We start from the raw sequence: 25,765 nt of genomic DNA, 5'->3' as shown, positions 1-25,765 counted from the left end.
CGATGCTTCCATAGTCAGCTGCTACGAAATAAAAGTATGCCCCAGGTGAGGCTCGAACTCACAACCCCGGCATTGCTCACGGCTACTGCCTTATAAGTACCGTGCGCTAACCAATTGCGCCACTGGGGCTACAGCAGAGTGCTTTCAGTTAGCGGTGTTCACTTTGATGCCAACCTGTTGTGGCTACAGACCCGTCATACGACCGTCACCTGCGGCCATACTGCGACTTTAGGACCTGTCTACGAATGCTTCATACGATTCTTGTTTTATATGCTACACTTACAAGCATGTCAACCGCTTGTCATCACCGAAAAAATGCAAAAAAACGGGCGCCTTGCATTCCGCTACCTGTCCAACAGCGACGGCAGATGTGTGGCAAGCTCTAAGCTGTGCAGGCGCTCCGTGGCCGAGCAGCTGGTGGAGAGATGCCTTCCTTGGCAGCTCCCTGCAGAGTGCGGAAGACCAGAGTGGCCGCGCCGCCGTTGTCAGTGGATGACATGCAATTGCCGAGCCACGGAGTACACGTTGCTTTGCGAAGTTCACCCGCCCCGTGGTACAAATCGCTAGCAGCGGCCCTGTGGCGCAACGGATAACGCGTCTGACTACGGATCAGAAGATTCCAGGTTCGAATCCTGGCAGGGTCGGCGTTTTGTTAGTTGCGGGCGCGTAGCTAGGCAGTGCATTCGAATGTCTCCACCTTCGTGGAGTGCAATGTTAATCCTGAGCATCTCGCAGCTGCATCTCGAGACGATCGCGGTAAATATCGCTTCGTGCAAGCGTCAGCGTAGCGTCAGTCGAGCAAAGTCGAGACAAGTCAAGCTGGGAGATGCTACACAGTTAATTAAACAGTAGGCGACGCAGACAACGCTTTTCCAAGTGTCCCATGTCACGCACCGAAGAGCGGCCGCCTCTCCGCACAGCAGAGTGGCGCAGTGGAAGCGTGCTGGGCCCATAACCCAGAGGTCCGTGGATCGAAACCACGCTCTGCTAAAATTATTCCTTTTCTTGGGTGCTTCGTGCTCGATCATTAATCTTGGGGTGCGCTGATTCAGCGTCGACAGCAAACACTGTGAGTTGTGAAACGACGACGTCGTGTGCAGAATACGAGAAACACTGCCTAAGACGCAGACTTTCTTACGATTTTTTAGCGATTACGTTCCTTGATCACAACGGTAATGCTTTTTCGGGCCACACGTGCAGCTTTCGCGATATAAAAATCGTCTGTCCCCGGCGGGGAATCGAACCCCGGTCTCCCGCGTGACAGGCGGGGATACTAACCACTATACTACCGAGGAACACGCAGTCGTTGTCTACAGTGCACGCACATTTATGGTTCTCGGGTACGTGATACATCTCAAATCTAGCGTCCCGATGCTTCCATAGTCAGCTGCTACGAAATAAAAGTATGCCCCAGGTGAGGCTCGAACTCACAACCCCGGCATTGCTCACGGCTACTGCATTATAAGTACCGTGCGCTAACCAATTGCGCCACTGGGGCTACAGCAGAGTGCTTACAGTTAGCGGTATTCACTTTGATGCCAACCTGTTGTGGCTACAGACCCGTCATACGACCGTCACCTGCGGCCATACTGCGACTTTAGCACCTGTCTACGAATGCTTCATACGATTCTTGTTTTATATGCTACACTTACAAGCATGTCAACCGCTTGTCATCACCGAAAAAATGCAAAAAAACGGGCGCCTTGCATTCCGCTACCTGTCCGACAGCGACGGCAGATGTGTGGCAAGCTCTAAGCTGTGCAGGCGCTCCGTGGCCGAGCAGCTGGTGGAGAGATGCCTTCCTTGGCAGCTCCCTGCAGAGTGCGGAAGACCAGAGTGGCCGCGCCGCCGTTGTCAGTGGATGACATGAAATTGCCGAGCCACGGAGTACACGTTGCTTTGCGATCTTCACCCGCCCCGTGGTACAAAGCGCTAGCAGCGGCCCTGTGGCGCAACGGATAACGCGTCTGACTACGGATCAGAAGATTCCAGGTTCGAATCCTGGCAGGGTCGGCGTTTTGTTAGTTGCGGGCGCGTAGCTAGGCAGTGCATTCGAATGTCTCCACCTTCGTGGAGTGCAATGTTAATCCTGAGCATCTCGCAGCTGCATCTCGAAACGATCGCGGTAAATATCGCTTCGTGCAAGCGTCAGCGTAGCGTCAGTCGAGCAAAGTCGAGACAAGTCAAGCTGGGAGATGCTACACAGTTAATTAAACAGTAGGCGACGCAGACAACGCTTTTCCAAGTGTCCCATGTCACGCACCGAAGAGCGGCCGCCTCTCCGCACAGCAGAGTGGCGCAGTGGAAGCGTGCTGGGCCCATAACCCAGAGGTCCGTGGATCGAAACCACGCTCTGCTAAAATTATTCCTTTTCTTGGGTGCTTCGTGCTCGATCATTAATCTTGGGGTGCGCTGATTCAGCGTCGACAGCAAACCCTGTGAGTTGTGAAACGACGACGTCGTGTGCAGAATACGAGAAACACTGCCTAAGACGCAGACTTTCTTACGATTTTTTAGCGATTACGTTCCTTGATCACAACGGTAATGCTTTTTCGGGCCACACGTGCAGCTTTCGCGATATAAAAATCGTCTGTCCCCGGCGAGGAATCGAACCCCGGTCTCCCGCGTGACAGGCGGGGATACTAACCACTATACTACCGAGGAACACGCAGTCGTTGTCTACAGTGCACGCACATTTATGGTTCTCGGGTACGTGATACATCTCAAATGTAGCGTCCCGATGCTTCCATAGTCAGCTGCTACGAAATAAAAGTATGCCCCAGGTGAGGCTCGAACTCACAACCCCGGCATTGCTCACGGCTACTGCCTTATAAGTACCGTGCGCTAACCAATTGCGCCACTGGGGCTACAGCAGAGGGCTTACAGTTAGCGGTATTCACTTTGATGCCAACCTGTTGTGGCTACAGACCCGTCATACGACCGTCACCTGCGGCCATACTGCGACTTTAGCACCTGTCTACGAATGCTTCATACGATTCTTGTTTTATATGCTACACTTACAAGCATGTCAACCGCTTGTCATCACCGAAAAAATGCAAAAAAACGGGCGCCTTGCATTCCGCTACCTGTCCAACAGCGACGGCAGATGTGTGGCAAGCTCTAAGCTGTGCAGGCGCTCCGTGGCCGAGCAGCTGGTGGAGAGATGCCTTCCTTGGCAGCTCCCTGCAGAGTGCGGAAGACCAGAGTGGCCGCGCCGCCGTTGTCAGTGGATGACATGAAATTGCCGAGCCACGGAGTACACGTTGCTTTGCGATCTTCACCCGCCCCGTGGTACAAAGCGCTAGCAGCGGCCCTGTGGCGCAACGGATAACGCGTCTGACTACGGATCAGAAGATTCCAGGTTCGAATCCTGGCAGGGTCGGCGTTTTGTTAGTTGCGGGCGCGTAGCTAGGCAGTGCATTCGAATGTCTCCACCTTCGTGGAGTGCAATGTTAATCCTGAGCATCTCGCAGCTGCATCTCGAGACGATCGCGGTAAATATCGCTTCGTGCAAGCGTCAGCGTAGCGTTAGTCGAGCAAAGTCGAGACAAGTCAAGCTGGGAGATGCTACACAGTTAATTAAACAGTAGGCGACGCAGACAACGCTTTTCCAAGTGTCGCATGTCACGCACCGAAGAGCGGCCGCCTCTCCGCACAGCAGAGTGGCGCAGTGGAAGCGTGCTGGGCCCATAACCCAGAGGTCCGTGGATCGAAACCACGCTCTGCTAAAATTATTCCTTTTCTTGGGTGCTTCGTGCTCGATCATTAATCTTGGGGTGCGCTGATTCAGCGTCGACAGCAAACCCTGTGAGTTGTGAAACGACGACGTCGTGTGCAGAATACGAGAAACACTGCCTAAGACGCAGACTTTCTTACGATTTTTTAGCGATTACGTTCCTTGATCACAACGGTAATGCTTTTTCGGGCCACACGTGCAGCTTTCGCGATATAAAAATCGTCTGTCCCCGGCGGGGAATCGAACCCCGGTCTCCCGCGTGACAGGCGGGGATACTAAACACTATACTACCGAGGAACACGCAGTCGTTGTCTACAGTGCACGCACATTTATGGTTCTCGGGTACGTGATACATCTCAAATCTAGCGTCCCGATGCTTCCATAGTCAGCTGCTACGAAATAAAAGTATGCCCCAGGTGAGGCTCGAACTCACAACCCCGGCATTGCTCACGGCTACTGCCTTATAAGTACCGTGCGCTAACCAATTGCGCCACTGGGGCTACAGCAGAGTGCTTTCAGTTAGCGGTGTTCACTTTGATGCCAACCTGTTGTGGCTACAGACCCGTCATACGACCGTCACCTGCGGCCATACTGCGACTTTAGGACCTGTCTACGAATGCTTCATACGATTCTTGTTTTATATGCTACACTTACAAGCATGTCAACCGCTTGTCATCACCGAAAAAATGCAAAAAAACGGGCGCCTTGCATTCCGCTACCTGTCCAACAGCGACGGCAGATGTGTGGCAAGCTCTAAGCTGTGCAGGCGCTCCGTGGCCGAGCAGCTGGTGGAGAGATGCCTTCCTTGGCAGCTCCCTGCAGAGTGCGGAAGACCAGAGTGGCCGCGCCGCCGTTGTCAGTGGATGACATGAAATTGCCGAGCCACGGAGTACACGTTGCTTTGCGATCTTCACCCGCCCCGTGGTACAAAGCGCTAGCAGCGGCCCTGTGGCGCAACGGATAACGTGTCTGACTACGGATCTGAAGATTCCAGGTTCGAATCCTGGCAGGGTCGGCATTTTGTTAGTTGCGGGCGCGTAGCTAGGCAGTGCATTCGAATGTCTCCACCTTCGTGGAGTGCAATGTTAATCCTGAGCATCTCGCAGCTGCATCTCGAGACGATCGCGGTAAATATCGCTTCGTGCAAGCGTCAGCGTAGCGTCAGTCGAGCAAAGTCGAGACAAGTCAAGCTGGGAGATGCTACACAGTTAATTAAACGGTAGGCGACGCAGACAACGCTTTTCCAAGTGTCCCATGTCACGCACCGAAGAGCGCGCGCCTCTCCTCACAGCAGAGTGGCGCAGTGGAAGCGTGCTGGGCCCATAACCCAGAGGTCCGTGGATCGAAACCACGCTCTGCTAAAATTATTCTTTTTCTTGGGTGCTTCGTGCTCGATCATTAATCTTGGGGTGCGCTGATTCAGCGTCGACAGCAAACCCTGTGAGTTGTGAAACGACGACGTCGTGTGCAGAATACGAGAAACACTTCCTAAGACGCAGACTTTCTTACGATTTTTTAGCGATTACGTTCCTTGATCACAACGGTAATGCTTTTTCGGGCCACACGTGCAGCTTTCGCGATATAAAAATCGTCTCTCCCCGGCGGGGAATCGAACCCCGGTCTCCCGCGTGACAGGCGGGGATACTAACCACTATACTACCGAGGAACACGTTGCTTTGCGATCTTCACCCGCCCCGTGGTACAAAGCGCTAGCAGCGGCCCTGTGGCGCAACGGATAACGCGTCTGACTACGGATCAGAAGATTCCAGGTTCGAATCCTGGCAGGGTCGGCATTTTGTTAGTTGCGGGCGCGTAGCTAGGCAGTGCATTCGAATGTCTCCACCTTCGTGGAGTGCAATGTTAATCCTGAGCATCTCGCAGCTGCATCTCGAGACGATCGCGGTAAATATCGCTTCGTGCAAGCGTCAGCGTAGCGTCAGTCGAGCAAAGTCGAGACAAGTCAAGCTGGGAGATGCTACACAGTTAATTAAACGGTAGGCGACGCAGACAACGCTTTTCCAAGTGTCCCATGTCACGCACCGAAGAGCGCGCGCCTCTCCGCACAGCAGAGTGGCGCAGTGGAAGCGTGCTGGGCCCATAACCCAGAGGTCCGTGGATCGAAACCACGCTCTGCTAAAATTATTCTTTTTCTTGGGTGCTTCGTGCTCGATCATTAATCTTGGGGTGCGCTGATTCAGCGTCGACAGCAAACCCTGTGAGTTGTGAAACGACGACGTCGTGTGCAGAATACGAGAAACACTTCCTAAGACGCAGACTTTCTTACGATTTTTTAGCGATTACGTTCCTTGATCACAACGGTAATGCTTTTTCGGGCCACACGTGCAGCTTTCGCGATATAAAAATCGTCTCTCCCCGGCGGGGAATCGAACCCCGGTCTCCCGCGTGACAGGCGGGGATACTAACCACTATACTACCGAGGAACACGCAGTCGTTGTCTACAGTGCACGCACATTTATGGTTCTCGGGTACGTGATACATCTCAAATGTAGCGTCCCGATGCTTCCATAGTCAGCTGCTACGAAATAAAAGTATGCCCCAGGTGAGGCTCGAACTCACAACCCCGGCATTGCTCACGGCTACTGCCTTATAAGTACCGTGCGCTAACCAATTGCGCCACTGGGGCTACAGCAGAGGGCTTACAGTTAGCGGTATTCACTTTGATGCCAACCTGTTGTGGCTACAGACCCGTCATACGACCGTCACCTGCGGCCATACTGCGACTTTAGCACCTGTCTACGAATGCTTCATACGATTCTTGTTTTATATGCTACACTTACAAGCATGTCAACCGCTTGTCATCACCGAAAAAATGCAAAAAAACGGGCGCCTTGCATTCCGCTACCTGTCCAACAGCGACGGCAGATGTGTGGCAAGCTCTAAGCTGTGCAGGCGCTCCGTGGCCGAGCAGCTGGTGGAGAGATGCCTTCCTTGGCAGCTCCCTGCAGAGTGCGGAAGACCAGAGTGGCCGCGCCGCCGTTGTCAGTGGATGACATGAAATTGCCGAGCCACGGAGTACACGTTGCTTTGCGATCTTCACCCGCCCCGTGGTACAAAGCGCTAGCAGCGGCCCTGTGGCGCAACGGATAACGCGTCTGACTACGGATCAGAAGATTCCAGGTTCGAATCCTGGCAGGGTCGGCGTTTTGTTAGTTGCGGGCGCGTAGCTAGGCAGTGCATTCGAATGTCTCCACCTTCGTGGAGTGCAATGTTAATCCTGAGCATCTCGCAGCTGCATCTCGAGACGATCGCGGTAAATATCGCTTCGTGCAAGCGTCAGCGTAGCGTCAGTCGAGCAAAGTCGAGACAAGTCAAGCTGGGAGATGCTACACAGTTAATTAAACAGTAGGCGACGCAGACAACGCTTTTCCAAGTGTCCCATGTCACGCACCGAAGAGCGGCCGCCTCTCCGCACAGCAGAGTGGCGCAGTGGAAGCGTGCTGGGCCCATAACCCAGAGGTCCGTGGATCGAAACCACGCTCTGCTAAAATTATTCCTTTTCTTGGGTGCTTCGTGCTCGATCATTAATCTTGGGGTGCGCTGATTCAGCGTCGACAGCAAACCCTGTGAGTTGTGAAACGACGACGTCGTGTGCAGAATACGAGAAACACTTCCTAAGACGCAGACTTTCTTACGATTTTTTAGCGATTACGTTCCTTGATCACAACGGTAATGCTTTTTTGGGCCACACGTGCAGCTTTCGCGATATAAAAATCGTCTCTCCCCGGCGGGGAATCGAACCCCGGTCTCCCGCGTGACAGGCGGGGATACTAACCACTATACTACCGAGGAACACGCAGTCGTTGTCTACAGTGCACGCACATTTATGGTTCTCGGGTACGTGATACATCTCAAATGTAGCGTCCCGATGCTTCCATAGTCAGCTGCTACGAAATAAAAGTATGCCCCAGGTGAGGCTCGAACTCACAACCCCGGCATTGCTCACGGCTACTGCCTTATAAGTACCGTGCGCTAACCAATTGCGCCACTGGGGCTACAGCAGAGGCCTTACAGTTAGCGGTATTCACTTTGATGCCAACCTGTTGTGGCTACAGACCCGTCATACGACCGTCACCTGCGGCCATACTGCGACTTTAGCACCTGTCTACGAATGCTTCATACGATTCTTGTTTTATATGCTACACTTACAAGCATGTCAACCGCTTGTCATCACCGAAAAAATGCAAAAAAACGGGCGCCTTGCATTCCGCTACCTGTCCAACAGCGACGGCAGATGTGTGGCAAGCTCTAAGCTGTGCAGGCCCTTCGTGGACGAGCAGCTGGTGGAGAGATGCCTTCCTTGGCAGCTCCCTGCAGAGTGCGGAAGACCAGAGTGGCCGCGCCGCCGTTGTCAGTGGATGACATGAAATTGCCGAGCCACGGAGTACACGTTGCTTTGCGATCTTCACCCGCCCCGTGGTACAAAGCGCTAGCAGCGGCCCTGTGGCGCAACGGATAACGTGTCTGACTACGGATCTGAAGATTCCAGGTTCGAATCCTGGCAGGGTCGGCATTTTGTTAGCTGCGGGCGCGTAGCTAGGCAGTGCATTCGAATGTCTCCACCTTCGTGGAGTGCAATGTTAATCCTGAGCATCTCGCAGCTGCATCTCGAGACGATCGCGGTAAATATCGCTTCGTGCAAGCGTCAGCGTAGCGTCAGTCGAGCAAAGTCGAGACAAGTCAAGCTGGGAGATGCTACACAGTTAATTAAACGGTAGGCGACGCAGACAACGCTTTTCCAAGTGTCCCATGTCACGCACCGAAGAGCGCGCGCTTCTCCGCACAGCAGAGTGGCGCAGTGGAAGCGTGCTGGGCCCATAACCCAGAGGTCCGTGGATCGAAACCACGCTCTGCTAAAATTATTCTTTTTCTTGGGTGCTTCGTGCTCGATCATTAATCTTGGGGTGCGCTGATTCAGCGTCGACAGCAAACCCTGTGAGTTGTGAAACGACGACGTCGTGTGCAGAATACGAGAAACACTTCCTAAGACGCAGACTTTCTTACGATTTTTTAGCGATTACGTTCCTTGATCACAACGGTAATGCTTTTTCGGGCCACACGTGCAGCTTTCGCGATATAAAAATCGTCTCTCCCCGGCGGGGAATCGAACCCCGGTCTCCCGCGTGACAGGCGGGGATACTAACCACTATACTACCGAGGAACACGCAGTCGTTGTCTACAGTGCACGCACATTTATGGTTCTCGGGTACGTGATACATCTCAAATGTAGCGTCCCGATGCTTCCATAGTCAGCTGCTACGAAATAAAAGTATGCCCCAGGTGAGGCTCGAACTCACAACCCCGGCATTGCTCACGGCTACTGCCTTATAAGTACCGTGCGCTAACCAATTGCGCCACTGGGGCTACAGCAGAGGGCTTACAGTTAGCGGTATTCACTTTGATGCCAACCTGTTGTGGCTACAGACCCGTCATACGACCGTCACCTGCGGCCATACTGCGACTTTAGCACCTGTCTACGAATGCTTCATACGATTCTTGTTTTATATGCTACACTTACAAGCATGTCAACCGCTTGTCATCACCGAAAAAATGCAAAAAAACGGGCGCCTTGCATTCCGCTACCTGTCCAACAGCGACGGCAGATGTGTGGCAAGCTCTAAGCTGTGCAGGCGCTCCGTGGCCGAGCAGCTGGTGGAGAGATGCCTTCCTTGGCAGCTCCCTGCAGAGTGCGGAAGACCAGAGTGGCCGCGCCGCCGTTGTCAGTGGATGACATGAAATTGCCGAGCCACGGAGTACACGTTGCTTTGCGATCTTCACCCGCCCCGTGGTACAAAGCGCTAGCAGCGGCCCTGTGGCGCAACGGATAACGCGTCTGACTACGGATCAGAAGATTCCAGGTTCGAATCCTGGCAGGGTCGGCGTTTTGTTAGTTGCGGGCGCGTAGCTAGGCAGTGCATTCGAATGTCTCCACCTTCGTGGAGTGCAATGTTAATCCTGAGCATCTCGCAGCTGCATCTCGAGACGATCGCGGTAAATATCGCTTCGTGCAAGCGTCAGCGTAGCGTCAGTCGAGCAAAGTCGAGACAAGTCAAGCTGGGAGATGCTACACAGTTAATTAAACAGTAGGCGACGCAGACAACGCTTTTCCAAGTGTCCCATGTCACGCACCGAAGAGCGGCCGCCTCTCCGCACAGCAGAGTGGCGCAGTGGAAGCGTGCTGGGCCCATAACCCAGAGGTCCGTGGATCGAAACCACGCTCTGCTAAAATTATTCCTTTTCTTGGGTGCTTCGTGCTCGATCATTAATCTTGGGGTGCGCTGATTCAGCGTCGACAGCAAACCCTGTGAGTTGTGAAACGACGACGTCGTGTGCAGAATACGAGAAACACTTCCTAAGACGCAGACTTTCTTACGATTTTTTAGCGATTACGTTCCTTGATCACAACGGTAATGCTTTTTTGGGCCACACGTGCAGCTTTCGCGATATAAAAATCGTCTCTCCCCGGCGGGGAATCGAACCCCGGTCTCCCGCGTGACAGGCGGGGATACTAACCACTATACTACCGAGGAACACGCAGTCGTTGTCTACAGTGCACGCACATTTATGGTTCTCGGGTACGTGATACATCTCAAATGTAGCGTCCCGATGCTTCCATAGTCAGCTGCTACGAAATAAAAGTATGCCCCAGGTGAGGCTCGAACTCACAACCCCGGCATTGCTCACGGCTACTGCCTTATAAGTACCGTGCGCTAACCAATTGCGCCACTGGGGCTACAGCAGAGGCCTTACAGTTAGCGGTATTCACTTTGATGCCAACCTGTTGTGGCTACAGACCCGTCATACGACCGTCACCTGCGGCCATACTGCGACTTTAGCACCTGTCTACGAATGCTTCATACGATTCTTGTTTTATATGCTACACTTACAAGCATGTCAACCGCTTGTCATCACCGAAAAAATGCAAAAAAACGGGCGCCTTGCATTCCGCTACCTGTCCAACAGCGACGGCAGATGTGTGGCAAGCTCTAAGCTGTGCAGGCCCTTCGTGGACGAGCAGCTGGTGGAGAGATGCCTTCCTTGGCAGCTCCCTGCAGAGTGCGGAAGACCAGAGTGGCCGCGCCGCCGTTGTCAGTGGATGACATGAAATTGCCGAGCCACGGAGTACACGTTGCTTTGCGATCTTCACCCGCCCCGTATTACAAAGCGCTAGCAGCGGCCCTGTGGCGCAACGGATAACGTGTCTGACTACGGATCTGAAGATTCCAGGTTCGAATCCTGGCAGGGTCGGCATTTTGTTAGCTGCGGGCGCGTAGCTAGGCAGTGCATTCGAATGTCTCCACCTTCGTGGAGTGCAATGTTAATCCTGAGCATCTCGCAGCTGCATCTCGAGACGATCGCGGTAAATATCGCTTCGTGCAAGCGTCAGCGTAGCGTCAGTCGAGCAAAGTCGAGACAAGTCAAGCTGGGAGATGCTACACAGTTAATTAAACGGTAGGCGACGCAGACAACGCTTTTCCAAGTGTCCCATGTCACGCACCGAAGAGCGCGCGCCTCTCCGCACAGCAGAGTGGCGCAGTGGAAGCGTGCTGGGCCCATAACCCAGAGGTCCGTGGATCGAAACCACGCTCTGCTAAAATTATTCTTTTTCTTGGGTGCTTCGTGCTCGATCATTAATCTTGGGGTGCGCTGATTCAGCGTCGACAGCAAACCCTGTGAGTTGTGAAACGACGACGTCGTGTGCAGAATACGAGAAACACTTCCTAAGACGCAGACTTTCTTACGATTTTTTAGCGATTACGTTCCTTGATCACAACGGTAATGCTTTTTTGGGCCACACGTGCAGCTTTCGCGATATAAAAATCGTCTCTCCCCGGCGGGGAATCGAACCCCGGTCTCCCGCGTGACAGGCGGGGATACTAACCACTATACTACCGAGGAACACGCAGTCGTTGTCTACAGTGCACGCACATTTATGGTTCTCGGGTACGTGATACATCTCAAATGTAGCGTCCCGATGCTTCCATAGTCAGCTGCTACGAAATAAAAGTATGCCCCAGGTGAGGCTCGAACTCACAACCCCGGCATTGCTCACGGCTACTGCCTTATAAGTACCGTGCGCTAACCAATTGCGCCACTGGGGCTACAGCAGAGGCCTTACAGTTAGCGGTATTCACTTTGATGCCAACCTGTTGTGGCTACAGACCCGTCATACGACCGTCACCTGCGGCCATACTGCGACTTTAGCACCTGTCTACGAATGCTTCATACGATTCTTGTTTTATATGCTACACTTACAAGCATGTCAACCGCTTGTCATCACCGAAAAAATGCAAAAAAACGGGCGCCTTGCATTCCGCTACCTGTCCAACAGCGACGGCAGATGTGTGGCAAGCTCTAAGCTGTGCAGGCCCTTCGTGGACGAGCAGCTGGTGGAGAGATGCCTTCCTTGGCAGCTCCCTGCAGAGTGCGGAAGACCAGAGTGGCCGCGCCGCCGTTGTCAGTGGATGACATGAAATTGCCGAGCCACGGAGTACACGTTGCTTTGCGATCTTCACCCGCCCCGTGGTACAAAGCGCTAGCAGCGGCCCTGTGGCGCAACGGATAACGTGTCTGACTACGGATCTGAAGATTCCAGGTTCGAATCCTGGCAGGGTCGGCATTTTGTTAGCTGCGGGCGCGTAGCTAGGCAGTGCATTCGAATGTCTCCACCTTCGTGGAGTGCAATGTTAATCCTGAGCATCTCGCAGCTGCATCTCGAGACGATCGCGGTAAATATCGCTTCGTGCAAGCGTCAGCGTAGCGTCAGTCGAGCAAAGTCGAGACAAGTCAAGCTGGGAGATGCTACACAGTTAATTAAACGGTAGGCGACGCAGACAACGCTTTTCCAAGTGTCCCATGTCACGCACCGAAGAGCGCGCGCCTCTCCGCACAGCAGAGTGGCGCAGTGGAAGCGTGCTGGGCCCATAACCCAGAGGTCCGTGGATCGAAACCACGCTCTGCTAAAATTATTCTTTTTCTTGGGTGCTTCGTGCTCGATCATTAATCTTGGGGTGCGCTGATTCAGCGTCGACAGCAAACCCTGTGAGTTGTGAAACGACGACGTCGTGTGCAGAATACGAGAAACACTTCCTAAGACGCAGACTTTCTTACGATTTTTTAGCGATTACGTTCCTTGATCACAACGGTAATGCTTTTTCGGGCCACACGTGCAGCTTTCGCGATATAAAAATCGTCTCTCCCCGGCGGGGAATCGAACCCCGGTCTCCCGCGTGACAGGCGGGGATACTAACCACTATACTACCGAGGAACACGCAGTCGTTGTCTACAGTGCACGCACATTTATGGTTCTCGGGTACGTGATACATCTCAAATGTAGCGTCCCGATGCTTCCATAGTCAGCTGCTACGAAATAAAAGTATGCCCCAGGTGAGGCTCGAACTCACAACCCCGGCATTGCTCACGGCTACTGCCTTATAAGTACCGTGCGCTAACCAATTGCGCCACTGGGGCTACAGCAGAGGGCTTACAGTTAGCGGTATTCACTTTGATGCCAACCTGTTGTGGCTACAGACCCGTCATACGACCGTCACCTGCGGCCATACTGCGACTTTAGGACCTGTCTACGAATGCTTCATACGATTCTTGTTTTATATGCTACACTTACAAGCATGTCAACCGCTTGTCATCACCGAAAAAATGCAAAAAAACGGGCGCCTTGCATTCCGCTACCTGTCCAACAGCGACGGCAGATGTGTGGCAAGCTCTAAGCTGTGCAGGCGCTCCGTGGCCGAGCAGCTGGTGGAGAGATGCCTTCCTTGGCAGCTCCCTGCAGAGTGCGGAAGACCAGAGTGGCCGCGCCGCCGTTGTCAGTGGATGACATGAAATTGCCGAGCCACGGAGTACACGTTGCTTTGCGATCTTCACCCGCCCCGTGGTACAAAGCGCTAGCAGCGGCCCTGTGGCGCAACGGATAACGCGTCTGACTACGGATCAGAAGATTCCAGGTTCGAATCCTGGCAGGGTCGGCGTTTTGTTAGTTGCGGGCGCGTAGCTAGGCAGTGCATTCGAATGTCTCCACCTTCGTGGAGTGCAATGTTAATCCTGAGCATCTCGCAGCTGCATCTCGAGACGATCGCGGTAAATATCGCTTCGTGCAAGCGTCAGCGTAGCGTCAGTCGAGCAAAGTCGAGACAAGTCAAGCTGGGAGATGCTACACAGTTAATTAAACAGTAGGCGACGCAGACAACGCTTTTCCAAGTGTCCCATGTCACGCACCGAAGAGCGGCCGCCTCTCCGCACAGCAGAGTGGCGCAGTGGAAGCGTGCTGGGCCCATAACCCAGAGGTCCGTGGATCGAAACCACGCTCTGCTAAAATTATTCCTTTTCTTGGGTGCTTCGTGCTCGATCATTAATCTTGGGGTGCGCTGATTCAGCGTCGACAGCAAACCCTGTGAGTTGTGAAACGACGACGTCGTGTGCAGAATACGAGAAACACTGCCTAAGACGCAGACTTTCTTACGATTTTTTAGCGATTACGTTCCTTGATCACAACGGTAATGCTTTTTCGGGCCACACGTGCAGCTTTCGCGATATAAAAATCGTCTGTCCCCGGCGGGGAATCGAACCCCGGTCTCCCGCGTGACAGGCGGGGATACTAACCACTATACTACCGAGGAACACGCAGTCGTTGTCTACAGTGCACGCACATTTATGGTTCTCGGGTACGTGATACATCTCAAATCTAGCGTCCCGATGCTTCCATAGTCAGCTGCTACGAAATAAAAGTATGCCCCAGGTGAGGCTCGAACTCACAACCCCGGCATTGCTCACGGCTACTGCCTTATAAGTACCGTGCGCTAACCAATTGCGCCACTGGGGCTACAGCAGAGTGCTTTCAGTTAGCGGTGTTCACTTTGATGCCAACCTGTTGTGGCTACAGACCCGTCATACGACCGTCACCTGCGGCCATACTGCGACTTTAGGACCTGTCTACGAATGCTTCATACGATTCTTGTTTTATATGCTACACTTACAAGCATGTCAACCGCTTGTCATCACCGAAAAAATGCAAAAAAACGGGCGCCTTGCATTCCGCTACCTGTCCAACAGCGACGGCAGATGTGTGGCAAGCTCTAAGCTGTGCAGGCGCTCCGTGGCCGAGCAGCTGGTGGAGAGATGCCTTCCTTGGCAGCTCCCTGCAGAGTGCGGAAGACCAGAGTGGCCGCGCCGCCGTTGTCAGTGGATGACATGCAATTGCCGAGCCACGGAGTACACGTTGCTTTGCGAAGTTCACCCGCCCCGTGGTACAAAACGCTAGCAGCGGCCCTGTGGCGCAACGGATAACGCGTCTGACTACGGATCAGAAGATTCCAGGTTCGAATCCTGGCAGGGTCGGCGTTTTGTTAGTTGCGGGCGCGTAGCTAGGCAGTGCATTCGAATGTCTCCACCTTCGTGGAGTGCAATGTTAATCCTGAGCATCTCGCAGCTGCATCTCGAGACGATCGCGGTAAATATCGCTTCGTGCAAGCGTCAGCGTAGCGTCAGTCGAGCAAAGTCGAGACAAGTCAAGCTGGGAGATGCTACACAGTTAATTAAACAGTAGGCGACGCAGACAACGCTTTTCCAAGTGTCCCATGTCACGCACCGAAGAGCGGCCGCCTCTCCGCACAGCAGAGTGGCGCAGTGGAAGCGTGCTGGGCCCATAACCCAGAGGTCCGTGGATCGAAACCACGCTCTGCTAAAATTATTCCTTTTCTTGGGTGCTTCGTGCTCGATCATTAATCTTGGGGTGCGCTGATTCAGCGTCGACAGCAAACACTGTGAGTTGTGAAACGACGACGTCGTGTGCAGAATACGAGAAACACTGCCTAAGACGCAGACTTTCTTACGATTTTTTAGCGATTACGTTCCTTGATCACAACGGTAATGCTTTTTCGGGCCACACGTGCAGCTTTCGCGATATAAAAATCGTCTGTCCCCGGCGGGGAATCGAACCCCGGTCTCCCGCGTGACAGGCGGGGATACTAACCACTATACTACCGAGGAACACGCAGTCGTTGTCTACAGTGCACGCACATTTATGGTTCTCGGGTACGTGATACATCTCAAATGTAGCGTCCCGATGCTTCCATAGTCAGCTGCTACGAAATAAAAGTATGCCCCAGGTGAGGCTCGAACTCACAACCCCGGCATTGCTCACGGCTACTGCATTATAAGTACCGTGCGCTAACCAATTGCGCCACTGGGGCTACAGCAGAGTGCTTACAGTTAGCGGTATTCACTTTGATGCCAACCTGTTGTGGCTACAGACCCGTCATACGACCGTCACCTGCGGCCATACTGCGACTTTAGCACCTGTCTACGAATGCTTCATACGATTCTTGTTTTATATGCTACACTTACAAGCATGTCAACCGCTTGTCATCACCGAAAAAATGCAAAAAAACGGGCGCCTTGCATTCCGCTACCTGTCCGACAGCGACGGCAGATGTGTGGCAAGCTCTAAGCTGTGCAGGCGCTCCGTGGCCGAGCAGCTGGTGGAGAGATGCCTTCCTTGGCAGCTCCCTGCAGAGTGCGGAAGACCAGAGTGGCCGCGCCGCCGTTGTCAGTGGATGACATGAAATTGCCGAGCCACGGAGTACACGTTGCTTTGCGATCTTCACCCGCCCCGTGGTACAAAGCGCTAGCAGCGGCCCTGTGGCGCAACGGATAACGCGTCTGACTACGGATCAGAAGATTCCAGGTTCGAATCCTGGCAGGGTCGGCGTTTTGTTAGTTGCGGGCGCGTAGCTAGGCAGTGCATTCGAATGTCTCCACCTTCGTGGAGTGCAATGTTAATCCTGAGCATCTCGCAGCTGCATCTCGAAACGATCGCGGTAAATATCGCTTCGTGCAAGCGTCAGCGTAGCGTCAGTCGAGCAAAGTCGAGACAAGTCAAGCTGGGAGATGCTACACAGTTAATTAAACAGTAGGCGACGCAGACAACGCTTTTCCAAGTGTCCCATGTCACGCACCGAAGAGCGGCCGCCTCTCCGCACAGCAGAGTGGCGCAGTGGAAGCGTGCTGGGCCCATAACCCAGAGGTCCGTGGATCGAAACCACGCTCTGCTAAAATTATTCCTTTTCTTGGGTGCTTCGTGCTCGATCATTAATCTTGGGGTGCGCTGATTCAGCGTCGACAGCAAACCCTGTGAGTTGTGAAACGACGACGTCGTGTGCAGAATACGAGAAACACTGCCTAAGACGCAGACTTTCTTACGATTTTTTAGCGATTACGTTCCTTGATCACAACGGTAATGCTTTTTCGGGCCACACGTGCAGCTTTCGCGATATAAAAATCGTCTGTCCCCGGCGGGGAATCGAACCCCGGTCTCCCGCGTGACAGGCGGGGATACTAACCACTATACTACCGAGGAACACGCAGTCGTTGTCTACAGTGCACGCACATTTATGGTTCTCGGGTACGTGATACATCTCAAATGTAGCGTCCCGATGCTTCCATAGTCAGCTGCTACGAAATAAAAGTATGCCCCAGGTGAGGCTCGAACTCACAACCCCGGCATTGCTCACGGCTACTGCCTTATAAGTACCGTGCGCTAACCAATTGCGCCACTGGGGCTACAGCAGAGGGCTTACAGTTAGCGGTATTCACTTTGATGCCAACCTGTTGTGGCTACAGACCCGTCATACGACCGTCACCTGCGGCCATACTGCGACTTTAGCACCTGTCTACGAATGCTTCATACGATTCTTGTTTTATATGCTACACTTACAAGCATGTCAACCGCTTGTCATCACCGAAAAAATGCAAAAAAACGGGCGCCTTGCATTCCGCTACCTGTCCAACAGCGACGGCAGATGTGTGGCAAGCTCTAAGCTGTGCAGGCGCTCCGTGGCCGAGCAGCTGGTGGAGAGATGCCTTCCTTGGCAGCTCCCTGCAGAGTGCGGAAGACCAGAGTGGCCGCGCCGCCGTTGTCAGTGGATGACATGAAATTGCCGAGCCACGGAGTACACGTTGCTTTGCGATCTTCACCCGCCCCGTGGTACAAAGCGCTAGCAGCGGCCCTGTGGCGCAACGGATAACGCGTCTGACTACGGATCAGAAGATTCCAGGTTCGAATCCTGGCAGGGTCGGCGTTTTGTTAGTTGCGGGCGCGTAGCTAGGCAGTGCATTCGAATGTCTCCACCTTCGTGGAGTGCAATGTTAATCCTGAGCATCTCGCAGCTGCATCTCGAGACGATCGCGGTAAATATCGCTTCGTGCAAGCGTCAGCGTAGCGTTAGTCGAGCAAAGTCGAGACAAGTCAAGCTGGGAGATGCTACACAGTTAATTAAACAGTAGGCGACGCAGACAACGCTTTTCCAAGTGTCGCATGTCACGCACCGAAGAGCGGCCGCCTCTCCGCACAGCAGAGTGGCGCAGTGGAAGCGTGCTGGGCCCATAACCCAGAGGTCCGTGGATCGAAACCACGCTCTGCTAAAATTATTCCTTTTCTTGGGTGCTTCGTGCTCGATCATTAATCTTGGGGTGCGCTGATTCAGCGTCGACAGCAAACCCTGTGAGTTGTGAAACGACGACGTCGTGTGCAGAATACGAGAAACACTGCCTAAGACGCAGACTTTCTTACGATTTTTTAGCGATTACGTTCCTTGATCACAACGGTAATGCTTTTTCGGGCCACACGTGCAGCTTTCGCGATATAAAAATCGTCTGTCCCCGGCGGGGAATCGAACCCCGGTCTCCCGCGTGACAGGCGGGGATACTAAACACTATACTACCGAGGAACACGCAGTCGTTGTCTACAGTGCACGCACATTTATGGTTCTCGGGTACGTGATACATCTCAAATCTAGCGTCCCGATGCTTCCATAGTCAGCTGCTACGAAATAAAAGTATGCCCCAGGTGAGGCTCGAACTCACAACCCCGGCATTGCTCACGGCTACTGCCTTATAAGTACCGTGCGCTAACCAATTGCGCCACTGGGGCTACAGCAGAGTGCTTTCAGTTAGCGGTGTTCACTTTGATGCCAACCTGTTGTGGCTACAGACCCGTCATACGACCGTCACCTGCGGCCATACTGCGACTTTAGGACCTGTCTACGAATGCTTCATACGATTCTTGTTTTATATGCTACACTTACAAGCATGTCAACCGCTTGTCATCACCGAAAAAATGCAAAAAAACGGGCGCCTTGCATTCCGCTACCTGTCCAACAGCGACGGCAGATGTGTGGCAAGCTCTAAGCTGTGCAGGCGCTCCGTGGCCGAGCAGCTGGTGGAGAGATGCCTTCCTTGGCAGCTCCCTGCAGAGTGCGGAAGACCAGAGTGGCCGCGCCGCCGTTGTCAGTGGATGACATGAAATTGCCGAGCCACGGAGTACACGTTGCTTTGCGATCTTCACCCGCCCCGTGGTACAAAGCGCTAGCAGCGGCCCTGTGGCGCAACGGATAACGCGTCTGACTACGGATCAGAAGATTCCAGGTTCGAATCCTGGCAGGGTCGGCGTTTTGTTAGTTGCGGGCGCGTAGCTAGGCAGTGCATTCGAATGTCTCCACCTTCGTGGAGTGCAATGTTAATCCTGAGCATCTCGCAGCTGCATCTCGAGACGATCGCGGTAAATATCGCTTCGTGCAAGCGTCAGCGTAGCGTTAGTCGAGCAAAGTCGAGACAAGTCAAGCTGGGAGATGCTACACAGTTAATTAAACAGTAGGCGACGCAGACAACGCTTTTCCAAGTGTCGCATGTCACGCACCGAAGAGCGGCCGCCTCTCCGCACAGCAGAGTGGCGCAGTGGAAGCGTGCTGGGCCCATAACCCAGAGGTCCGTGGATCGAAACCACGCTCTGCTAAAATTATTCCTTTTCTTGGGTGCTTCGTGCTCGATCATTAATCTTGGGGTGCGCTGATTCAGCGTCGACAGCAAACCCTGTGAGTTGTGAAACGACGACGTCGTGTGCAGAATACGAGAAACACTGCCTAAGACGCAGACTTTCTTACGATTTTTTAGCGATTACGTTCCTTGATCACAACGGTAATGCTTTTTCGGGCCACACGTGCAGCTTTCGCGATATAAAAATCGTCTGTCCCCGGCGGGGAATCGAACCCCGGTCTCCCGCGTGACAGGCGGGGATACTAAACACTATACTACCGAGGAACACGCAGTCGTTGTCTACAGTGCACGCACATTTATGGTTCTCGGGTACGTGATACATCTCAAATCTAGCGTCCCGATGCTTCCATAGTCAGCTGCTACGAAATAAAAGTATGCCCCAGGTGAGGCTCGAACTCACAACCCCGGCATTGCTCACGGCTACTGCCTTATAAGTACCGTGCGCTAACCAATTGCGCCACTGGGGCTACAGCAGAGTGCTTTCAGTTAGCGGTGTTCACTTTGATGCCAACCTGTTGTGGCTACAGACCCGTCATACGACCGTCACCTGCGGCCATACTGCGACTTTAGGACCTGTCTACGAATGCTTCATACGATTCTTGTTTTATATGCTACACTTACAAGCATGTCAACCGCTTGTCATCACCGAAAAAATGCAAAAAAACGGGCGCCTTGCATTCCGCTACCTGTCCAACAGCGACGGCAGATGTGTGGCAAGCTCTAAGCTGTGCAGGCGCTCCGTGGCCGAGCAGCTGGTGGAGAGATGCCTTCCTTGGCAGCTCCCTGCAGAGTGCGGAAGACCAGAGTGGCCGCGCCGCCGTTGTCAGTGGATGACATGCAATTGCCGAGCCACGGAGTACACGTTGCTTTGCGAAGTTCACCCGCCCCGTGGTACAAAACGCTAGCAGCGGCCCTGTGGCGCAACGGATAACGCGTCTGACTACGGATCAGAAGATTCCAGGTTCGAATCCTGGCAGGGTCGGCGTTTTGTTAGTTGCGGGCGCGTAGCTAGGCAGTGCATTCGAATGTCTCCACCTTCGTGGAGTGCAATGTTAATCCTGAGCATCTCGCAGCTGCATCTCGAGACGATCGCGGTAAATATCGCTTCGTGCAAGCGTCAGCGTAGCGTCAGTCGAGCAAAGTCGAGACAAGTCAAGCTGGGAGATGCTACACAGTTAATTAAACAGTAGGCGACGCAGACAACGCTTTTCCAAGTGTCCCATGTCACGCACCGAAGAGCGGCCGCCTCTCCGCACAGCAGAGTGGCGCAGTGGAAGCGTGCTGGGCCCATAATTTATTTTTTTTATTTATTTATTGCCAAATTATAGACCTGTTACCTGATGTTTAAAACAGGTCGTACATCTTACAATTTTCGTTTTTCATCTTTTTACAGTTTTCTTTCCTTTTGTTTTATCTACAAAATTTACAAAGAATGATTCAAAATAACAATAATTTGAGGTTGGAATATAAATAAAATTTTGTTGTTTTTAAGAAGAATATAAAAAGAAGATAGGATAGATGAGAGATTTGTTAGTACCATCACCGAGTGTGACTGACGGTGAATACCTCGGAATGGTTTCATCGAGCCGTTGACCGCCAGTCACACACACACACTCACACACACAAATGGTTATTAGTAGAGAAATGTTTCTTATCCTATTTGTTACTAATCCTATGTATTAACTACATTAGGTGCGCATCCATGTACAGCATTTGGTGTTTTCTTGGCTAGATTGCCAGCAATTTTTCTTATTTACTGTCACATCTCAGCTTCCTCCTCCTGTTCCTCCTCATTGTCACTATTTTCGCTGTCACTGTGGGTATCGCTGTCCATTCTCTGGAGATTTCTGTTACGCTGCACATAGGCATGTCTGTGACGTCGTGTCCGCATATACTCTTCATGTGTTGTTTTTGAAATACTGTTTGTCAGTGCGTTTAATTGTGCCCATTGTTCTTCGTCTCTTATTGCTGTGTATATATCTATGTCTGTATCTGTGTAATCTAAGTGTAGTGTATGTCTATTGTTCGCGTATTGCCCGCAGAAAAAGACAGTGTGTTCTGGGGAACCTTCTTCCCCGCATGTGCATGTAGGTGTCTGCCTCAGACTCACGCGGTTTAAGTGCGTGGGATAAGGTCCGTGCCCGGTTAAGAAATGTACCATACCGCGGCTGGGATCGATATGTCTCATTCTCAACCGCTCCCTTATGTCAGGGAGGAAGTTGTGCAGTCTACGTCCCTTATCACTTACATCCCACTCACCTTGCCATGTATCCAAACGCCAGCTTTTAAGGTGACGTATCGTCTCTATGGGCACACCGGTTATTGTGTGTACCTTATCTAGTCTCCCCACCTTTAACCAGTACCTTGCAGCTCTGTATTTGATCGTGATATCTATGGGGCATATTCCGAGCACCACACACAGTGCATCTGCTGAGGTGGTACCGAAGGCTCCAGATAGCCTAAGTAGGACACTTCTCTGCCCTCGTCTGACGGATGCTTTGTTGGTGACCACGTTCAGTCTATGTGCCCACGTGCTAGCTGCAAAGCTGAGTACTGATTCGAAGAGCGCACAGTGGTATGTACGTATGACTGGTAGAGGTAGTCTGTACTGTTTTGAATTTAGCCTCACCAGTTTGTGGAGTATTTTTTCTGCTTTGTCTGTTGTTAGCCTTATGTGTTCGTGGAAATTCAATTTTTCATCTATGTGTACCCCAAGATAGCGCGTAATGCGTGCTCGTTTGATGTTTGTGTCCCCAATTTTAACCGAAGGATTTCTTTGGAGTGATCCTTTCAGTAAAGTGTATGTTGTTTTGTTTTCGGCTATCCTGAGTTTGTTGTTGTGACACCACTAAGTAATTGTTTGTAGTAATCCACTGGCTTTCTCTTCTAACTGGGCTCTGTTGTTTGCAGTGACTACAACTAATAGGTCATCTGCGTAGGCGACAATTCCGTCTGACCTGTCATCCCCATCCAGAAGTTGTAGGAGGGGTTCGATTGTTATGTCCCAGAAGATGGGGCCGCAGATCGACCCTTGAGGACAGCCTTTGGTAATTCTTTTAATTACTTTCCGGCTGTCCATCTGCCATTCGACTACTCGGTCTTTACAGTAGTCCAGAAAACTGTTGTACAGTGATTGCGGTACCTCCAGATGTCTTAGCCTCTGAAACAGTGCTGGCCACCAAAGATTATCAAATGCTCCAGCAATGTCAATCATTATTGCCATGGCGTATTTCTGTTTTGTGGTGTTAACTATGTGCAGGGCCTGGTTGATGGCATCATCTATTGATCTGCCCGCTCTGAAGCCGAACTGGTGTTGGCTCATACCCCTGAGAGCTCTGTGTGTTTGCAGGCGCTTACACAGTAGCTTCTCCTGAATCTTTGCTAGGGTGTTTATTAGGCATATTGGCCTGTAAGTCTTTGGATCTGAAGGATCCCTGTCCGCTGATTTCTTAATAATGACTGCTTTGGAGGTTTTCCATACTGTAGGTACCCTGCCCAGCCGTAAGGCATCGTTCAGTAACGTTGTTAGGAACGGGGTGATCTGCGGTGCTAGTTTTTTCAGTGTTTCCGAGTGGATACCATCTGGTCCAGGTGCTTTTTTGTTTTTGAGCTCTGAGATTGCTAGCGCAACCTCTTCTTGCGCAAAAGGACAGGTGACAGTTGCAGTGTTGTATGGTGTGTGTAGGTTTCCTCTTAGTGTTGCATGATATTGTGTGTCTGTATCAATAACGTCGTCAGGGAGCAGTTTATACAGCAGAAACTCCGCTGTATTCCTCCATCCCCTCGTCATCGTGCCGTCATCCTGCCTTAGCGTTCCCAGAACTAGTGGGGTTTTTATCTTCTCTGTCAGTATTTTGTATGGTTCCCCCCATATATTTTGCTCTGTTTGTGTTGTTACAAATAGCTCCCATTGTTGTCTACGCGTGTTGTATAGGGTCTGTCTGTATAAGTCTTGTGCATGCCTATATGCTTCAAGTCTTATTCGTCGGTCCCTATCTGCTATCGCCCTTTGATATAATTTTCGTTTGCGTCTTGCGTCTTGTTTGAGTCTCGTAAGTTCGTTGGTCCATGGTACTGGTGAGCAATTTGTGTTCTTTGCTGTCGGTATTGATGTGTTTTGTGCATGTTGTATCACCTGTGTTAACTTGTGTGCTCTATAATCGATACTTCCATTGATGTTTTGTAGATCGTGTCGTTGTATAATTTCCGTTAATTTGTTCCAGTCTGCTTTGTGCAACAGCAAGTGTCTGGTGTGTGATTTGGTCATTGTGTTCTGAGTGTGAGTTAGTGTGTATGTTATGACATTATGATCACTACTGGTTATGTTGTCGTGTACAGTCCAGTTTGTTACGTATGCCATTGCTGCATTATTTGCTAGCGTGAAGTCGATATTACTGCTCGTACCATCGAACCCTGCATATGTTGGTATAGGTCCTTCCGTATTCATTACATGTAGTTGTGTTTCTTGTATTAGATCGGTGATTATGCGTCCTCTGTCATCTGTTCTGTCTGAGTTCCAGAGGGTCGATCTGGAATTAATGTCAGCACTTATCACTAATTTTTTGCCTCTGGCATACATTACTAGGTCTCTGATGTAGTCTGCATACGGCTGTATTTGATGGCTGTATTGGGCGTACATGGATGCAATAACCCATGTGACGTTCCCGTTAGTTATCTCTATGGTAACCAAGTGTTGATTGCATAACTGTGTTACCTTAACTATGTTATAAGTTCTATTTAGAATTACTATTGCAGCCTTACAGTCATTGCTGCCTGTTATTGTGGTAGCATGTTTTGGTAGACATATCAGTTGCCCGTTTCTGTTATAGGGTTCTTGTAAGCACATGATGTCTGCCTGCAGGTCTAGTGCTATTTTAGGGATTTCCGCACTGACTGTCGTACTGTTTTTTGTATTATGTTGTAAGATATTCATTTTTTGTCTATGTGTTCTGGGTGTTTTACGTGTACAAAACATTTACTGCCAGTCTGTGAGTAATCAAAATATGTTCGTCCGTGTGCTCTTACATGATCTATATATATTTTGTCCAAGTCGAAAGATTCTGACCTGCGCAGGCAGACCTGGAGCATGAGATCGAGCAGCGGCTCTGCTGATGTAGGAATATTTTCTGTCTTTAGGATGATTCTGTCTGTTTGCTCAGTTACTGGAAAACAGAGAGAATCTCCCTTTGGATGGCACAATCTAAGTAGCATCCGCTGCGCTGTCTGCAGTATCTCTTTTTTCTCTAGCCTACTTAAAAGTAAGTTAAGTTCTAAATTCTCATAATTAGGTGCAGCTGGCTTGCTGTTGGTGCTGGTTTCTGTTGCGGTCTCTGAGGTGGTATTGGACGGATTGTGGCTTGGTGTTGGCCGCTGATTGGGGGACATTTTAAGACCTCTTTGGGATGTCACACGGTTACTTTTCGTTTTGTCACACGCCTCTTCAATGCTGTTTGCCTTCACACGTTTTTCACTGATGTTGGTGGTGCTTGCTGGCGTGGTGTCGGCGATGGTGGTGATTTTTATGGGACTGACTGTATATGTTATGTTGTCTTTGTTTGTGTTTGGAGTGGAGGTTGTTGCTAGACGCACGTTGACATCGTTGCAAATGTCACATGTCTCTCCCTCAGATTTGTCCTCATCTAATTGGTCTACTTTTATAAGTCTGGGTCCAGTAGTTTTGAGTTTTGTATTGGTCTGTAGCCTGAGTGTTTCGATGTGTTTTGATTCAGGGACTGCATGCCTGTCTGTTCCTTGTTCCATTTTACCGGGGTGAAGAGTGCCTCCCGAGACAAATTTGACTGGTTTGATGTACTGTTCACATTTACGTGTGTCGTAGGGTTTTCCATGTGATGATGATTCTGGTTTGTGTTCATCCTGTGTATGTGTGGTGTGATGTACTTCGGCTGGGAGAAATTGTGAGGGAGTATGTCGGTTTTGTTTGTACATTTTCTTGTGCACAATATATGTAAGTTCATCTTCCAACTCATCTATCCTCTGCATTAATGTTATTTGGAAGTTTATCCAGTGGTGTAATTGTCTTTTAATTTGCTTTGCCACCTCGTAGTGGATGGAACCACAGATTGTCATGTCATCTATATATTCTATCGTATTAATGCAGCTATCCTGTAACGTCGTTGAGTGTGTTAGGGGCGGGATGGGTTC

The 25,765-nt window shown here is 51.5% G+C and overlaps 61 non-coding genes across 61 annotated transcripts; 31 read left to right on the top strand and 30 right to left on the bottom strand.

Annotated features, from left to right (window-relative positions):
- Positions 1-37: 37 nt before the first annotated feature.
- Positions 38-129, bottom strand: Trnai-uau (transfer RNA isoleucine (anticodon UAU)). Its single transcript is given in 2 exon segments — positions 38-73; positions 92-129. It is a non-coding gene; the product is annotated as a tRNA-Ile (tRNA).
- Positions 130-571: 442 nt separating this feature from the next.
- On the top strand, positions 572-644 carry Trnar-acg (transfer RNA arginine (anticodon ACG)). The gene has a single exon. It is a non-coding gene; the product is annotated as a tRNA-Arg (tRNA).
- A 274-nt stretch (positions 645-918) lies between these two features.
- Positions 919-990, top strand: Trnam-cau (transfer RNA methionine (anticodon CAU)). The gene has a single exon. It is a non-coding gene; the product is annotated as a tRNA-Met (tRNA).
- A 233-nt stretch (positions 991-1,223) lies between these two features.
- Trnad-guc (transfer RNA aspartic acid (anticodon GUC)) lies at positions 1,224-1,295 on the bottom strand. Its single transcript has one exon. It is a non-coding gene; the product is annotated as a tRNA-Asp (tRNA).
- A 111-nt stretch (positions 1,296-1,406) lies between these two features.
- Trnai-uau (transfer RNA isoleucine (anticodon UAU)) lies at positions 1,407-1,498 on the bottom strand. The gene is given in 2 exon segments: positions 1,407-1,442; positions 1,461-1,498. It is a non-coding gene; the product is annotated as a tRNA-Ile (tRNA).
- Positions 1,499-1,940: 442 nt separating this feature from the next.
- On the top strand, positions 1,941-2,013 carry Trnar-acg (transfer RNA arginine (anticodon ACG)). Its single transcript has one exon. It is a non-coding gene; the product is annotated as a tRNA-Arg (tRNA).
- A 274-nt stretch (positions 2,014-2,287) lies between these two features.
- On the top strand, positions 2,288-2,359 carry Trnam-cau (transfer RNA methionine (anticodon CAU)). Its single transcript has one exon. It is a non-coding gene; the product is annotated as a tRNA-Met (tRNA).
- A 233-nt stretch (positions 2,360-2,592) lies between these two features.
- On the bottom strand, positions 2,593-2,664 carry Trnad-guc (transfer RNA aspartic acid (anticodon GUC)). Its single transcript has one exon. It is a non-coding gene; the product is annotated as a tRNA-Asp (tRNA).
- A 111-nt stretch (positions 2,665-2,775) lies between these two features.
- On the bottom strand, positions 2,776-2,867 carry Trnai-uau (transfer RNA isoleucine (anticodon UAU)). The gene is given in 2 exon segments: positions 2,776-2,811; positions 2,830-2,867. It is a non-coding gene; the product is annotated as a tRNA-Ile (tRNA).
- A 442-nt stretch (positions 2,868-3,309) lies between these two features.
- Positions 3,310-3,382, top strand: Trnar-acg (transfer RNA arginine (anticodon ACG)). The gene has a single exon. It is a non-coding gene; the product is annotated as a tRNA-Arg (tRNA).
- Positions 3,383-3,656: 274 nt separating this feature from the next.
- On the top strand, positions 3,657-3,728 carry Trnam-cau (transfer RNA methionine (anticodon CAU)). Its single transcript has one exon. It is a non-coding gene; the product is annotated as a tRNA-Met (tRNA).
- A 233-nt stretch (positions 3,729-3,961) lies between these two features.
- Positions 3,962-4,033, bottom strand: Trnad-guc (transfer RNA aspartic acid (anticodon GUC)). The gene has a single exon. It is a non-coding gene; the product is annotated as a tRNA-Asp (tRNA).
- A 111-nt stretch (positions 4,034-4,144) lies between these two features.
- Positions 4,145-4,236, bottom strand: Trnai-uau (transfer RNA isoleucine (anticodon UAU)). Its single transcript is given in 2 exon segments — positions 4,145-4,180; positions 4,199-4,236. It is a non-coding gene; the product is annotated as a tRNA-Ile (tRNA).
- A 442-nt stretch (positions 4,237-4,678) lies between these two features.
- Trnar-acg (transfer RNA arginine (anticodon ACG)) lies at positions 4,679-4,751 on the top strand. The gene has a single exon. It is a non-coding gene; the product is annotated as a tRNA-Arg (tRNA).
- A 274-nt stretch (positions 4,752-5,025) lies between these two features.
- Positions 5,026-5,097, top strand: Trnam-cau (transfer RNA methionine (anticodon CAU)). The gene has a single exon. It is a non-coding gene; the product is annotated as a tRNA-Met (tRNA).
- Positions 5,098-5,330: 233 nt separating this feature from the next.
- On the bottom strand, positions 5,331-5,402 carry Trnad-guc (transfer RNA aspartic acid (anticodon GUC)). The gene has a single exon. It is a non-coding gene; the product is annotated as a tRNA-Asp (tRNA).
- A 51-nt stretch (positions 5,403-5,453) lies between these two features.
- On the top strand, positions 5,454-5,526 carry Trnar-acg (transfer RNA arginine (anticodon ACG)). Its single transcript has one exon. It is a non-coding gene; the product is annotated as a tRNA-Arg (tRNA).
- Positions 5,527-5,800: 274 nt separating this feature from the next.
- On the top strand, positions 5,801-5,872 carry Trnam-cau (transfer RNA methionine (anticodon CAU)). Its single transcript has one exon. It is a non-coding gene; the product is annotated as a tRNA-Met (tRNA).
- Positions 5,873-6,105: 233 nt separating this feature from the next.
- Positions 6,106-6,177, bottom strand: Trnad-guc (transfer RNA aspartic acid (anticodon GUC)). The gene has a single exon. It is a non-coding gene; the product is annotated as a tRNA-Asp (tRNA).
- A 111-nt stretch (positions 6,178-6,288) lies between these two features.
- Trnai-uau (transfer RNA isoleucine (anticodon UAU)) lies at positions 6,289-6,380 on the bottom strand. The gene is given in 2 exon segments: positions 6,289-6,324; positions 6,343-6,380. It is a non-coding gene; the product is annotated as a tRNA-Ile (tRNA).
- Positions 6,381-6,822: 442 nt separating this feature from the next.
- Trnar-acg (transfer RNA arginine (anticodon ACG)) lies at positions 6,823-6,895 on the top strand. The gene has a single exon. It is a non-coding gene; the product is annotated as a tRNA-Arg (tRNA).
- Positions 6,896-7,169: 274 nt separating this feature from the next.
- On the top strand, positions 7,170-7,241 carry Trnam-cau (transfer RNA methionine (anticodon CAU)). The gene has a single exon. It is a non-coding gene; the product is annotated as a tRNA-Met (tRNA).
- Positions 7,242-7,474: 233 nt separating this feature from the next.
- Trnad-guc (transfer RNA aspartic acid (anticodon GUC)) lies at positions 7,475-7,546 on the bottom strand. The gene has a single exon. It is a non-coding gene; the product is annotated as a tRNA-Asp (tRNA).
- Positions 7,547-7,657: 111 nt separating this feature from the next.
- Positions 7,658-7,749, bottom strand: Trnai-uau (transfer RNA isoleucine (anticodon UAU)). Its single transcript is given in 2 exon segments — positions 7,658-7,693; positions 7,712-7,749. It is a non-coding gene; the product is annotated as a tRNA-Ile (tRNA).
- Positions 7,750-8,191: 442 nt separating this feature from the next.
- Trnar-acg (transfer RNA arginine (anticodon ACG)) lies at positions 8,192-8,264 on the top strand. The gene has a single exon. It is a non-coding gene; the product is annotated as a tRNA-Arg (tRNA).
- Positions 8,265-8,538: 274 nt separating this feature from the next.
- On the top strand, positions 8,539-8,610 carry Trnam-cau (transfer RNA methionine (anticodon CAU)). The gene has a single exon. It is a non-coding gene; the product is annotated as a tRNA-Met (tRNA).
- A 233-nt stretch (positions 8,611-8,843) lies between these two features.
- On the bottom strand, positions 8,844-8,915 carry Trnad-guc (transfer RNA aspartic acid (anticodon GUC)). The gene has a single exon. It is a non-coding gene; the product is annotated as a tRNA-Asp (tRNA).
- Positions 8,916-9,026: 111 nt separating this feature from the next.
- Trnai-uau (transfer RNA isoleucine (anticodon UAU)) lies at positions 9,027-9,118 on the bottom strand. Its single transcript is given in 2 exon segments — positions 9,027-9,062; positions 9,081-9,118. It is a non-coding gene; the product is annotated as a tRNA-Ile (tRNA).
- Positions 9,119-9,560: 442 nt separating this feature from the next.
- Trnar-acg (transfer RNA arginine (anticodon ACG)) lies at positions 9,561-9,633 on the top strand. Its single transcript has one exon. It is a non-coding gene; the product is annotated as a tRNA-Arg (tRNA).
- A 274-nt stretch (positions 9,634-9,907) lies between these two features.
- Trnam-cau (transfer RNA methionine (anticodon CAU)) lies at positions 9,908-9,979 on the top strand. Its single transcript has one exon. It is a non-coding gene; the product is annotated as a tRNA-Met (tRNA).
- Positions 9,980-10,212: 233 nt separating this feature from the next.
- On the bottom strand, positions 10,213-10,284 carry Trnad-guc (transfer RNA aspartic acid (anticodon GUC)). The gene has a single exon. It is a non-coding gene; the product is annotated as a tRNA-Asp (tRNA).
- A 111-nt stretch (positions 10,285-10,395) lies between these two features.
- Trnai-uau (transfer RNA isoleucine (anticodon UAU)) lies at positions 10,396-10,487 on the bottom strand. Its single transcript is given in 2 exon segments — positions 10,396-10,431; positions 10,450-10,487. It is a non-coding gene; the product is annotated as a tRNA-Ile (tRNA).
- Positions 10,488-10,929: 442 nt separating this feature from the next.
- Trnar-acg (transfer RNA arginine (anticodon ACG)) lies at positions 10,930-11,002 on the top strand. Its single transcript has one exon. It is a non-coding gene; the product is annotated as a tRNA-Arg (tRNA).
- Positions 11,003-11,276: 274 nt separating this feature from the next.
- On the top strand, positions 11,277-11,348 carry Trnam-cau (transfer RNA methionine (anticodon CAU)). Its single transcript has one exon. It is a non-coding gene; the product is annotated as a tRNA-Met (tRNA).
- Positions 11,349-11,581: 233 nt separating this feature from the next.
- On the bottom strand, positions 11,582-11,653 carry Trnad-guc (transfer RNA aspartic acid (anticodon GUC)). Its single transcript has one exon. It is a non-coding gene; the product is annotated as a tRNA-Asp (tRNA).
- Positions 11,654-11,764: 111 nt separating this feature from the next.
- On the bottom strand, positions 11,765-11,856 carry Trnai-uau (transfer RNA isoleucine (anticodon UAU)). The gene is given in 2 exon segments: positions 11,765-11,800; positions 11,819-11,856. It is a non-coding gene; the product is annotated as a tRNA-Ile (tRNA).
- Positions 11,857-12,298: 442 nt separating this feature from the next.
- Positions 12,299-12,371, top strand: Trnar-acg (transfer RNA arginine (anticodon ACG)). The gene has a single exon. It is a non-coding gene; the product is annotated as a tRNA-Arg (tRNA).
- Positions 12,372-12,645: 274 nt separating this feature from the next.
- On the top strand, positions 12,646-12,717 carry Trnam-cau (transfer RNA methionine (anticodon CAU)). Its single transcript has one exon. It is a non-coding gene; the product is annotated as a tRNA-Met (tRNA).
- A 233-nt stretch (positions 12,718-12,950) lies between these two features.
- Trnad-guc (transfer RNA aspartic acid (anticodon GUC)) lies at positions 12,951-13,022 on the bottom strand. Its single transcript has one exon. It is a non-coding gene; the product is annotated as a tRNA-Asp (tRNA).
- A 111-nt stretch (positions 13,023-13,133) lies between these two features.
- Positions 13,134-13,225, bottom strand: Trnai-uau (transfer RNA isoleucine (anticodon UAU)). The gene is given in 2 exon segments: positions 13,134-13,169; positions 13,188-13,225. It is a non-coding gene; the product is annotated as a tRNA-Ile (tRNA).
- Positions 13,226-13,667: 442 nt separating this feature from the next.
- Positions 13,668-13,740, top strand: Trnar-acg (transfer RNA arginine (anticodon ACG)). Its single transcript has one exon. It is a non-coding gene; the product is annotated as a tRNA-Arg (tRNA).
- A 274-nt stretch (positions 13,741-14,014) lies between these two features.
- Positions 14,015-14,086, top strand: Trnam-cau (transfer RNA methionine (anticodon CAU)). The gene has a single exon. It is a non-coding gene; the product is annotated as a tRNA-Met (tRNA).
- A 233-nt stretch (positions 14,087-14,319) lies between these two features.
- Trnad-guc (transfer RNA aspartic acid (anticodon GUC)) lies at positions 14,320-14,391 on the bottom strand. The gene has a single exon. It is a non-coding gene; the product is annotated as a tRNA-Asp (tRNA).
- A 111-nt stretch (positions 14,392-14,502) lies between these two features.
- On the bottom strand, positions 14,503-14,594 carry Trnai-uau (transfer RNA isoleucine (anticodon UAU)). The gene is given in 2 exon segments: positions 14,503-14,538; positions 14,557-14,594. It is a non-coding gene; the product is annotated as a tRNA-Ile (tRNA).
- A 442-nt stretch (positions 14,595-15,036) lies between these two features.
- Trnar-acg (transfer RNA arginine (anticodon ACG)) lies at positions 15,037-15,109 on the top strand. The gene has a single exon. It is a non-coding gene; the product is annotated as a tRNA-Arg (tRNA).
- Positions 15,110-15,383: 274 nt separating this feature from the next.
- Positions 15,384-15,455, top strand: Trnam-cau (transfer RNA methionine (anticodon CAU)). The gene has a single exon. It is a non-coding gene; the product is annotated as a tRNA-Met (tRNA).
- A 233-nt stretch (positions 15,456-15,688) lies between these two features.
- Positions 15,689-15,760, bottom strand: Trnad-guc (transfer RNA aspartic acid (anticodon GUC)). Its single transcript has one exon. It is a non-coding gene; the product is annotated as a tRNA-Asp (tRNA).
- A 111-nt stretch (positions 15,761-15,871) lies between these two features.
- Trnai-uau (transfer RNA isoleucine (anticodon UAU)) lies at positions 15,872-15,963 on the bottom strand. Its single transcript is given in 2 exon segments — positions 15,872-15,907; positions 15,926-15,963. It is a non-coding gene; the product is annotated as a tRNA-Ile (tRNA).
- Positions 15,964-16,405: 442 nt separating this feature from the next.
- Positions 16,406-16,478, top strand: Trnar-acg (transfer RNA arginine (anticodon ACG)). Its single transcript has one exon. It is a non-coding gene; the product is annotated as a tRNA-Arg (tRNA).
- A 274-nt stretch (positions 16,479-16,752) lies between these two features.
- On the top strand, positions 16,753-16,824 carry Trnam-cau (transfer RNA methionine (anticodon CAU)). Its single transcript has one exon. It is a non-coding gene; the product is annotated as a tRNA-Met (tRNA).
- Positions 16,825-17,057: 233 nt separating this feature from the next.
- Trnad-guc (transfer RNA aspartic acid (anticodon GUC)) lies at positions 17,058-17,129 on the bottom strand. Its single transcript has one exon. It is a non-coding gene; the product is annotated as a tRNA-Asp (tRNA).
- A 111-nt stretch (positions 17,130-17,240) lies between these two features.
- On the bottom strand, positions 17,241-17,332 carry Trnai-uau (transfer RNA isoleucine (anticodon UAU)). Its single transcript is given in 2 exon segments — positions 17,241-17,276; positions 17,295-17,332. It is a non-coding gene; the product is annotated as a tRNA-Ile (tRNA).
- Positions 17,333-17,774: 442 nt separating this feature from the next.
- On the top strand, positions 17,775-17,847 carry Trnar-acg (transfer RNA arginine (anticodon ACG)). Its single transcript has one exon. It is a non-coding gene; the product is annotated as a tRNA-Arg (tRNA).
- A 274-nt stretch (positions 17,848-18,121) lies between these two features.
- Trnam-cau (transfer RNA methionine (anticodon CAU)) lies at positions 18,122-18,193 on the top strand. The gene has a single exon. It is a non-coding gene; the product is annotated as a tRNA-Met (tRNA).
- A 233-nt stretch (positions 18,194-18,426) lies between these two features.
- Positions 18,427-18,498, bottom strand: Trnad-guc (transfer RNA aspartic acid (anticodon GUC)). The gene has a single exon. It is a non-coding gene; the product is annotated as a tRNA-Asp (tRNA).
- Positions 18,499-18,609: 111 nt separating this feature from the next.
- Trnai-uau (transfer RNA isoleucine (anticodon UAU)) lies at positions 18,610-18,701 on the bottom strand. The gene is given in 2 exon segments: positions 18,610-18,645; positions 18,664-18,701. It is a non-coding gene; the product is annotated as a tRNA-Ile (tRNA).
- A 442-nt stretch (positions 18,702-19,143) lies between these two features.
- Trnar-acg (transfer RNA arginine (anticodon ACG)) lies at positions 19,144-19,216 on the top strand. Its single transcript has one exon. It is a non-coding gene; the product is annotated as a tRNA-Arg (tRNA).
- A 274-nt stretch (positions 19,217-19,490) lies between these two features.
- Positions 19,491-19,562, top strand: Trnam-cau (transfer RNA methionine (anticodon CAU)). The gene has a single exon. It is a non-coding gene; the product is annotated as a tRNA-Met (tRNA).
- A 233-nt stretch (positions 19,563-19,795) lies between these two features.
- Positions 19,796-19,867, bottom strand: Trnad-guc (transfer RNA aspartic acid (anticodon GUC)). The gene has a single exon. It is a non-coding gene; the product is annotated as a tRNA-Asp (tRNA).
- Positions 19,868-19,978: 111 nt separating this feature from the next.
- Positions 19,979-20,070, bottom strand: Trnai-uau (transfer RNA isoleucine (anticodon UAU)). The gene is given in 2 exon segments: positions 19,979-20,014; positions 20,033-20,070. It is a non-coding gene; the product is annotated as a tRNA-Ile (tRNA).
- A 442-nt stretch (positions 20,071-20,512) lies between these two features.
- Trnar-acg (transfer RNA arginine (anticodon ACG)) lies at positions 20,513-20,585 on the top strand. The gene has a single exon. It is a non-coding gene; the product is annotated as a tRNA-Arg (tRNA).
- The last annotated feature ends 5,180 nt before the right edge of the window (positions 20,586-25,765 follow it).

Source organism: Schistocerca serialis, unplaced genomic scaffold, assembly GCF_023864345.2.
Source record: "Schistocerca serialis cubense isolate TAMUIC-IGC-003099 unplaced genomic scaffold, iqSchSeri2.2 HiC_scaffold_729, whole genome shotgun sequence".
Classification (NCBI taxonomy): Eukaryota; Metazoa; Arthropoda; class Insecta; order Orthoptera; family Acrididae; genus Schistocerca; species Schistocerca serialis.
The sequence above is the reverse complement of the archived record's forward strand: the minus strand, read 5'-3'. Positions and strand labels throughout refer to the sequence as shown.